Here is a 10,857-nt window from a genome sequence, read left to right as displayed (position 1 = left end):
TTAGATCCCATTTGTCAATTTTGGCTTTTGCTGCCGTTGCTTTTGGTGTTTTAGACATGAAGTCCTTGCCCATGCCTATGTCCTGAATGGTACTACCTAGGTTTTCTTCTAGGGTTTTTATGGTATTAGGTCTAACATTTAAGTCTCTAATCCATCTTGAATTAATTTTCGTATAATATTTTATTTAATTCCTATAAATTGAATATTACTTATAATCACAAATTGCAACAGTGAATTGTCATGAAATCACTCAAGATCACGGCAACAGTGCTCTCCAAATAAGCAAGACTTGAATTTTTAGTAATTCTAAGACTCTTTTATCAAAGTCTTTAATATTAAATACAAAAGGATAAAATGTGTGTTCAAAGGAACACATTCTCTGTCTCTCTTTAATAAATTAAATGAAGTTATGTTTAAAATGTGTAAAAAAGTAAAATAAATATATTATTTCAAACTATACCACTGGAACTTCGTTTCTGCAAATATGTATGTCTCAAAGAAAGAGTTTGGTGATTCTAGCTACATCAAAAGAGAAGACAGGAGATATATTTTAATTTTAAAATTTATAGATGTTAAAAAAATTATTTTAAAGTAATACATGTACTTATTGAAAACCATGAAATATACAAATGTGAAATCAGATAAAATGAAAACATAAATACAAAAGATAAAGCAAATGGAAATTGTGGGGAATAGCCATGTATGAACTTGAAATAGAAAGAAATGTTTAACATGTACTCCCAAAGCAAAAGCATCATATAAAAACAGACAGAGAAACAGAGAGAGAGAGAATGAGAGAAACAGAAATATCAAAATATACAAATGCATTTTTACTTAATGAAGAGATAGTTATGGAAATAACCATTGAATAGGGACCTGGGGAAGATAACTGTAGCAGCTAAATGTGACACAGGATGATAACTAGAAAAGCAAAGAATGTCCATAAATAAACAAGAAAAAATCAGTAGAATAAAAATGTTGTGCATGAAAGCATTACAAAATTGAACAGCTAATATATGCAAAAAGAAATGGTTAATTTCATTTGAAATCAGAGAAATGCAAACTAAAACAATTACGTTCCACATTACGTAGGAAAATATTAGAAAGTTGTTTCTAAACATATTGATGAAAATGTGAGGAAATGGCATTTTTTGCCCTACCGTTTGTGTGGAGATGTATTCACATATTCAGAAAGTCAGGGTAGTAGTGATTAGAATAATTAAATGTTTATGTCTTACAATGTAGCATTTATTTATGGGACATATGTTTTCTAGTTAGCCACGTCTCAAAATAAATAAATGTCCTAGAATTTAAACACGTAAAGCAGTGTCAACAGTGGACAATTGTGAAGGGTTGGGAGGCCCAGGTGGGTAGATCACAAGGTCAGGAGATTGAGACCATCCTGGCCAACGTGGTTAAACCCCGTCTGTACTAACATAAAAAAATTAGCTGAGCATGGTGGCACTCCTGTAGTCCCAGCTACTCGGGAGGCCGACGCAGGGGAATGGCTTGAACCCAGGAGGCGGAGGTTGCAGTGAGCCGAGATCACACCACTACACTCCAGCCTGGCAACAACAAGACTAAAAAAAAAAAAAAAAAAAAACAAAGAAAAAAGCACCTGGAGTAGCCCAAAGGTTGGAAACTGGAATTACCTGAAGGCTCACTCTCCCACATGGCTATCAGTTGTTGCTGGCTATCCACTGAGAAAATATCTGAGTTGTAAGCTGGAGAACCTACATGTAGTCTCTCCATGTGACCTGAACTTTCTCACAGGGGTGGCTACATCCTAAGAGTATCTCAAAAGGGAGAGCAACGTGGAAGTAGCATTACCTTTCTAACCTAACCTCAGAAGTCAAGCTATATTATTCTACCACATTCAATTTATTAGAAGCAAGTCACGACTGATTCATAGAAACATAAGAATACCTATAAATGTGCATTTTAATGTATTTTTATTGGACTGGAAGCACTCTGCAATTATTTTTAGTGTGAAAACATGCCATGGATATCCATACAAATACTGTAGATAGATTTTATAAAATTATTAACCAATGTCTAGAATTAAGTCAGCAATTTTCAATTTTTGCCAAAGAGCTGATTATAAAATACTTACTTTTAATTTAAGTTACATTTCCTTTAAAATATTAGTTTAAAATGTAAACAGTTTTAAAAGTACTTTTAGTCACTTGAATTTATTCTTTTGTAAAATTATCTTTAAGAAATGTGTAGATTGAGTAAAGAAAATGTGGTACATATACACCACAGAATATGATGCAGCCATGAAAAAGAATACATTCCTTTACTTTGTGCAACATGGGTGCAAGTGGAGGCATTATCCTCCTCCTGCAAACTAACAGAGAAACAGAAAACCAAATACTGCATGGCCTCACTTATAAGAGGGAGCTGAGCATTGGGTACACATGGACATAAAGATGGAAAGAATAGATAATGGGGACTACTACAGTGGGGAGAAAGGAAGCTTAGCAAGGGCTGAAAACCTGCCTATTGAATACTGTGCTCCCTACCTGGGTGATGGAATCATTTGTACCTCAAACCTCAGCATCACACAATATATCCATAGGACAAACCTGCACGTGTATCCCCTGAGTCTAAAATAAAAGTTGAAATTGTAAACAAATACATAAAATACTGTAAAAAATTGATTTTTTGATTATAATGGCATTATCATTTCTAACAAAGTTAACCATTTTGTGTCAATCATAATACTTTTTTCCAAAATCTATCTTTTACCAGTCCTTTATAATAATTTTGTATCTGGCTGAGATATATTGACATTGTACATGCTAAATACATGCTTTTATTTTAATGGATTATTGACATTCACTACTTACAAGAAAAGCATTCCCTACTTTCAGAATATGTTCACAATGATCAGTTATTTACTTTACATTGTTTTATATATTTTTTTTTTTTACATCTGGAATTTCATTTGTGTACCTCACTTCATGTACTTCCAAAACCCAGCTGTGCTAAATTTTAACAATGAACATAAAAATTCTGTTGTTTGAAAAAAACTGCCAGATATTAATGTAAATATTGTTATATTAATATATATTTCAAAATATAAATTCAGGATGTCTTAGTTTGCTGTTCTTTTTCATAAATATTATTTTATTTTCACTCTAGTACTTTAAAACATCATGGTTTCTTAGTGTTTATAACAAGTAACTTGGAGCAACCATAACTATTTTTCATTTGTATTTGAAGATAAATTTAATATCCAGTATAGAGGATTATTGTATGATGCTATTGTGAAGCTTGTTAACCACACAGGGATGTGAAACTTAGAATCCCTTTGAAATAAAGGCTACACTAACAATCTGCTAGGGGTATAGTCAGCTTACACTCCAGCTGTTAGATTTTTCAGGTCCTGCCCCAGTTTTCAAACCAGATTCCCCTCTCTTGCCTGTTGCCTGTTTTCTTTCTTTTTGATGCATTTCTTTATTTCTTTTTTCTTTCTTTCCTTTTTTTTTTCCTGAGACGGAATCTCGCTCTGTTGCCCAGGCTGGAGTGCAATGGTGCGATCTCAGCTCACTACAACCTCTGCCACCCGGGTTCAAGCAATTCTCCCGCCTCAGCCTCCTGAGTAGCTGGTACTATAGGCATGCTCCACTATGCCCAGCTAATTTGTGTATTTCTAGTAGAGACGGGGTTTCGACATGTTGGCCAGGCTGGTTTCAAACTCCTGACCTCAGGTGATCCACTCAACTCGGCCTCCCAAAGTGCTGAGATTGCAGGCGTGAGCCACCGCGCCCAGCCGCCTGTTTTCTTTAAAGTGGTCCAAGCAGCTCCCAGTTATTACTAACAAGGAGGTTAAGCAAGGGGTTAGCCATGTCTGTTCAGTGAGGTAGTCTTTGAAATATTTATTCTGGAGATCCCAAACACACTGGCAGAGTTTCTTGGTTTGATACCATGATCTAATGCATCCACCTGTCCAGTCCTGCTCTTTTGTCTGTTTTCATAAAAGTTGTGAGAAAGACTGCTTCTGACAAATGCTCTTCCCTTATACTTTGCTTCTCCTACTCAATTTCAGCATGTACTTAAGAATACATTTGGCACAATTATTTAAGTCTGAGATTTGGAAGGCGAGTATGTATGGTTACTGGACAGCTGAAGGAACTAAAAATGTACAGGTGTGTGCCTGTGTATGTGTGTATTACAAATAGAGAGATAAAAATCAAAGTCCCAAACTTTTGGTGAAAATAAAAGTATCCATTGTATTTAATATTCATAGGATGAAGGGACAAATCTCTATGAAACAGGTATCAAAAGGGAAGAAGTCCTCATTCTCTTTTCCCATCCAACTCTCAACAGACAAGGCACTAATATAGGGCCTAGGTTTAGATGATCGAATGCTTCTAGAGAGTATAAAATTCAATCTAGAGGATATTGCACATAGAAATAAATGATGAATTAATTCAAAGTAACTAAAACAGTATTGAGAGCCAGATGCAATAGGATACGGCATTCAGGCTTTCCAGATCAATGCTTTCCACTAGTAGTGAGAGCAGCATTCAACCTAGACATCTGTTTAAAAAATGATGGTTACATTTATTTCATTCTTCTTTTCTGATTCCTGTCCAGATTCCAGACTCCTGCTCCCATGATTCCATGCATCCCTGATTTTTTTTTTTTTTAATAGATCTTTCCTCTTGTGTTTAACAGCATTAGTTTCTTTTATATGCAGGCAAGAGACCAAATTGATACAAATTGAAACGTAAAGCATATTCCCCATCATTAAGTTCAAATACTATAGCTTCCACTACTTATAAAGTAAAGCAAATAGGAATTAAATCCAAAGGCCTTAATCCTCAATCAGCTTTGTGTCCACAGTTGCTGCATTCTGAATTGTTTACCAAGAGAATGAGGCAGTTTATTGAACACCCAAAATTGGAGTTGTTAAATACTGACTCTTAACAGGCTCACACTTTACATTTCAAAGAATTTATAGGACAATCAAATATTGCCTCACACCACAACTACAATATTTAGAAAACTGGGGAAAGAATGTCATTGTCACTAATAAATAATGGTTTGAAACCAAGGCATACAACAATACAAAAATATGTTACTCTATTTTTTTTTTTTTTTTTTTTTGAGGTGGAGTCTCACCCTGTTGCCCAGGCTGGAGTGCAGTGGCACAATCTCAGCTTACTGCAACCTCCGTCCCCCGAGTTCAAGTGATTTTCTGGCCTCAGCCTCCCAAGTAGCTGGGATTTCAGGCACCTGCCACCGCTTGCATTTAGTTTTTGTATTTTTCAGTAAAGACAAGGTTTCACCATCTTAGCTAGGCTGGTCTTGAACTCCTGACCTCGTGATCCACCCACCTTGGCCTCCCAAAGTGCTGGGATTACAGGCATGAGCCACCACTCCCACCTAAAAGATGTTACTTTTTAAAATTTGATAGCAGAGACTCATAGGCATAGGCCTATGGCATAAGCAATAGATAAAGCAAACAGAAAAGTCTAAAAAATACCAGTTTTGGCCAGGCGTGGTGGCTCACGCCTGTAATCCCAGAACTTTGGGAGGCCGAGGCGGGCGGATCATGAGGTCAGGAGACCGAGACCATCCTGGCTAACACGGTGAAACCCCATCTCTACTAAAAATACAAAAAATTTGCCGGGCGTGGTGGCGGGCGCCTGTAGTCCCAGCTACTCAGGAGGCTGAGGCAAGAGAATGGCGTGAACCTGGGTAGTGGAGCTTGCAGTGAGTGGAGGTCGCACCACTGCACTCCAGCCTGGGCGACAGAGCAAGACTGTCTCACGAAAAAAAAATCAGTTTTAGCTTCCATAGTCTATGACAATTTACTAGAGACCATGATCTGGGATATGTAATACTATTGGGAGTAGTATGAAATCAGTATGGAAAGTGTGGAAGATCACTTAATCGCATTTGGCAACCTAAGACTGGTGTGAATAGCAATCCTTGCTATTTGATGTGTGTGTGTGTGTGTGTGTGTATGTGTGTCTGTGTGTATGTGTGTGTGTGAGATGAGCAGGGGTAATCTCTGGTATTACTGGTAGCTCCCATATTCTCTAATTCTCTAAGCATATTTAGGGCTTCTAATTTTCCAGAAATCTTAGCCTTTTGTTTCAGTCACTTCAATGCTAAATTGAGTGTGAATTCTTTCAGGTGACATATTATTTTCTCAGACCACCATGCACAGTAAATTGCATTTTTGGAAGCCAAGTTTCTGTTCACAGAGTGGCTTTGTAACATATCCCAAATCCTGCATTTTACTCTGTTTTTCTTCTTCTTTGGAGACCCGTGCATTTTTAACTAGCTACAGTATCTTTTCCCTTGTATTTTTTGAGTGGAGTTTCTCAGGTATATAATATATTTATGATAGGAAATTTCTCCCTTGATAATTCACATTTGATTCAGCATGAGGCTTATTCTTAGTGCACTCAAAATGAAGCTGCTGTCAAAACTGATGCCTACACAACGTGGGTTCCCAAGAACCTAGTGGGAATCACTGTTTCTGCCAAAGCTCTTTCCTTCTACTTGGACTTTCCATATATTTTTTTTAATACTATTTTGGGCCTTTAGCAATCTTTGTTAATCCAGAAAGAGTAGAAAGATTTCTTTCTGCCTCATATTTTTTTCTGTGGCTGTGGCACACACTTTCTGTATTCCATTTTGATCCATGTTCCTCTGCTCTTTGTAGACAAGCATAACTGAGTTTAAAAATCTGTATTTTCTTTTAAACTAGTCACATTTTCATTCTGCCTTGTTTGTTAGATTAAAATGTAGTCACTGTATTAATCATTCCTTCACATTATTTCCTGGTCTAGAGATTTTTTTTTCTTCTTTTAATTAACAGTGTGCATTTCCTATTTTATCTGGCTAGGATTTAACCTATTTTTGTCCTCTGTTCTATATGTTAGTGTTTCTCCTACTTCCTATAATTCTGTAACATATTTTATGAGGGGTCTCTGAGGACCATGAAAATAAGTATATCTACATCTAACAGTACTGTGACACCTCGTAACTGATGCAATAATGCTAGAAATATTGTACATACATTTTCCTGGTATTGTCATATTTGATTAGTCTTCCTCTTTTTTTCCTGTAATCATCTAGTACATCTGTTTTTAAATGTACTTATTATGGATTGTTATTATGAATTACATATCAAAAGCTTTCAGAGGGTTGTTTTCAATAATTTCCTGGAATCCAGACTGCCTCTAAGCAAATCAATCAAACTATATTTTTCCTTAGAATTATTGCCTTTCTTCTTTTAGATGAGCTCAGGTATTAATCATTGTTCATAACCCAGTAAGAGAAAACTCCTTTGCTTAAAGTGTCATTTTCTAAACATGTAAATTAGCATTGTTGTTTTATGCAAAAATGAAATTACAATTTAATGTATATATTTACATACGCACACAAACACACACACACACTTAAATTTCAGAGCAATCAACTTTTGTGTCTTAGCCTGCTCTTACAGCTTAACATAACTAAAACATTTTTTAAAACTTATTTTCTGTTATCTATACCTTTAATATCTCATTTGTATGCAGTCAGATTCTTCTTATTTCTCACTCAGTAAACATAACTTGTATTCTATACTTCTTGTATTTATTTTTTATTGTGTACAAATACGACCTCAAAAAAATACTTAAAGGACAGGTGCAGTGGGGTGGCTCATGCTTGTAATCCCTGTAAATTGGGAGGCTGAGGTGGGAGGATTGCTTGAATCCAGGAGTTTGAGACCTGCTTTGGCAACATAGCAAAACCTTGTCTCTATAAAAATAATAATAAATAATAATGATAATAATGATGTTCATAAGTTAAGCTTTATGTGAGTTTCTCCTGAGCGGTTGTGCATTATTTTTACTAGGTGCCTGAAAACAAGAGCATCCCTGGGGTGAGGTTAGGCTAAACTATCTCTCTATGGCTCTAAGGATTACAAGTTATGATACATTCTGAATTTAGATTTACATAGGAAACCAGTTTGTGCTAGCAGTTTGTCAAAAGATGAGGAGAATGCTTTTTTTGTTCTTTGTCCACTGAAAGCCAAGACTGACACCAACAATTCTTTAACTTCTGTCTTAGTCCGTGTGGGCTGTTATAACAAAATACCATAAACTGGGTGGCTTATAAACAACAGAAATGTATTTCTCACAGTTCTGGAGGTCTACTTTTTAGTTTACAGACAGTTCCTGGATTAATCCATTTTCATGCTGCTGATTAAACGTACCCAAGACTAAGAAGGAAAAGATGTTTAATTGGACTTACAATTTCACATGGCTGGGAAGACCTCAGAATCATGGCAGGGCACAAAAGACACTTCTTATATGGCGGCAGCGAGAGAAAACTGAGGAAGAAGCAAAAGCAAAAATCCCTAATAAAACCATCAGTTCTTGTGAAACATACTCACTATCACCGGACTAGCAAAGAAAAGACAGGCCCCGGTGATTCAGTTGCCTCCCTCGAGGTCTCTCCCACAACACATGGGAATTCTGGCAGATGGAATTCAAGTTGAGATTTGGGTGGGGACACAGCCAAACCATATCATTGCGACCTTGCCTTCCCCAAATCTCATGCCTCACATTTCAAAACTAATCATGCCTTCCCAAAAGTCCCCCAAAGTCTTAACTCATTTCAGCATTAAGCCAAAATTCCACAGTCCAAAGTCTCATCTGAGACAAGGCAAGTCCCTTCCACCTATGAGCCTACAAAATTAAAAGCAAGCCAGTCACTTCCTAAATACAGTGGGAGTACAGGTGTTGGGTAAATACAGCCACTCCAAATGGGAGAAATTGGCCAAAACAAAGGAATTACAAGGCCCATGCAAGTCCAACATCCAACAGGTCAGTAAAATCTTAAACCTCCAAAATGATCTTCTTTGACTCCAGGTCACATCTAGGTCAGACTGATGGAAGAGGTAGATCCCCATGGTCTTGGGTAGTTCCACCCCTATGGCTTTGCAGGGTAAAGCCTCCCTCCTGGCTGCTTTCACAGGTTGGCATTAAGTGTCTGTGACTTTTCCAGGCTCACGGTGCAAGCTGTCAGTGGATCCACTTTTCTGTGTTCTGGAGGATAGTGGCCCTCTTCTCACAGCTTCAATGGGCAATGCCCCAGTAGGGACTCTGTGTGGGTGCTCCAACCCCACATTTCTCTTCTGCACTGCCCTAGCAAAAGTTCTCCATGAGGGCCTCACCCCTGTAGCAAATTTCTTCCTGCACATCCAGGCATTTCCATACATCTACTGAAATCTAGGCCAAGGTTCCCAAATCTCAATTTTTGACTTCTGTGAACCCACAGGCTCAACACCACATGGACCTGCCAAGACTTAGGGCTTCCACCATCTGAAACCACAGCTCAAGCTGTACTTTTGCCCCTTTCAGTCATGGCTGGAGTGGTTGGGACACAGGACACCAAGTTCCTAGGCTGCACACAGCACAGGGACCCTGGTCTAGCCCATGAATCCATTTTGTCTCCCTGGGCATCTGAGCCTATGATGAGAGGCCTCCCATAAAGGTCTCTGACATGGCCTGGAGACATTTTCCCCATGGTCTTGGGAATTTACATTAGGCTTCTTGGTACTTATACAAATTTCTGCAGCTGGATTGAATTTCTCCTCAAAAATGGGTTTTTCTTTTCTATCACACAGTCAGCCTGCAAATTTTCCAAACTTTTATATTCTGCTTTCCTTATAAAACCAAATGCCTTTACCTGCATCCAAGTCACCTCTTGAATAATTTGCTGTTTAGAAATTTCTTCTGCTAAATTATCTTTCTCAAGTTCAAAGTTCCACAAATCTCTAGAGCTGAGGCAAAATGCCACCAGTCTCTTTGCTAAAACATAACAAAAGTCACCTTTGCTCCAGTTCCTAACAAGTTCCTCATCTCCATCTGAGACCACCTCAGCCTGGACATTATTGTCCATATCACTATCAGCATTTTGGGCAAAGCCGTTCAAGTCTCTATGAAATTCCAAACTTTCCCACATTTTCCTGTCTTTTGTTGAGCCTTCCAAGCTGTTCTAACCTCTTTCTGTTTCTAGTTCCAAAGTCGCTTCCACATTTTTGGTTATCTTTTCGCCACACCCCACTCCTGGTATCAATTTACTGTAATCGTCCATTTTCATGCTGCTGATAAAGACATACCTGAGACTGGGAAGAAAAAGAGGTTTATTTGGACTTATAGTTCCACATGGCTGGGGAGGCCTCAGTATCACGGCTGAAGGCAAAAGTACTTCTTAAATGGCAGTGGCAAGAGAAAAAGGAAGAACCAAAAATGCAAACCCCTGAAAAAACCATCAGATAATGTGAAACTTATTCACTATCATGAGAATAGCATGGGAAGACTGACCCCCATGATTAAATTACCTTCCCCTGGGTCCCTCCCACAACACATGGGAATTCTGGGAGATACAATTCAAGTGGAGATTTGGGTGGGGACAGAGCTAAACCATATCAGTTCCTTCTACCTGTGTCCTCACATGGTAAAAGAGGCAAGGCAGCTGTTTGGGATTCCTTTTACAAGGGTCTTAAGCTTATTTTTGAGAGCTCTGGCCTGTGACCTAATTACGTGCCAAAGTCTACACCTCCTAATATATTCACATTATTAATTATGTTAATGAATTTTGGGAGAACAAAAATTTTCAGCTCATAAAAGCTGCTGCTGCTGCCACTGGCTCTTACCTCTCCTTCATCTATTCCTTCTCCTCTTCCTTCAGTTCCTTCTTCTTCATCATCATCTTCTAATATCACTACTACTACTAGTTCACATAAAAGGTGTCATTTTATCATGCTTGGCTATTTGAAGAGGCAATTTAATAACGATTATTGTGCAGGTTCATGGGCTTGTTCTTTGTCTTCTGTAT

This window comes from Rhinopithecus bieti, unplaced genomic scaffold (genome assembly GCF_001698545.2).
Source record: "Rhinopithecus bieti isolate Rb0 unplaced genomic scaffold, ASM169854v2 scaffold_1244, whole genome shotgun sequence".
Lineage (NCBI taxonomy): Eukaryota > Metazoa > Chordata > Mammalia > Primates > Cercopithecidae > Rhinopithecus > Rhinopithecus bieti.
This window is presented reverse-complemented; position numbering follows the sequence as displayed.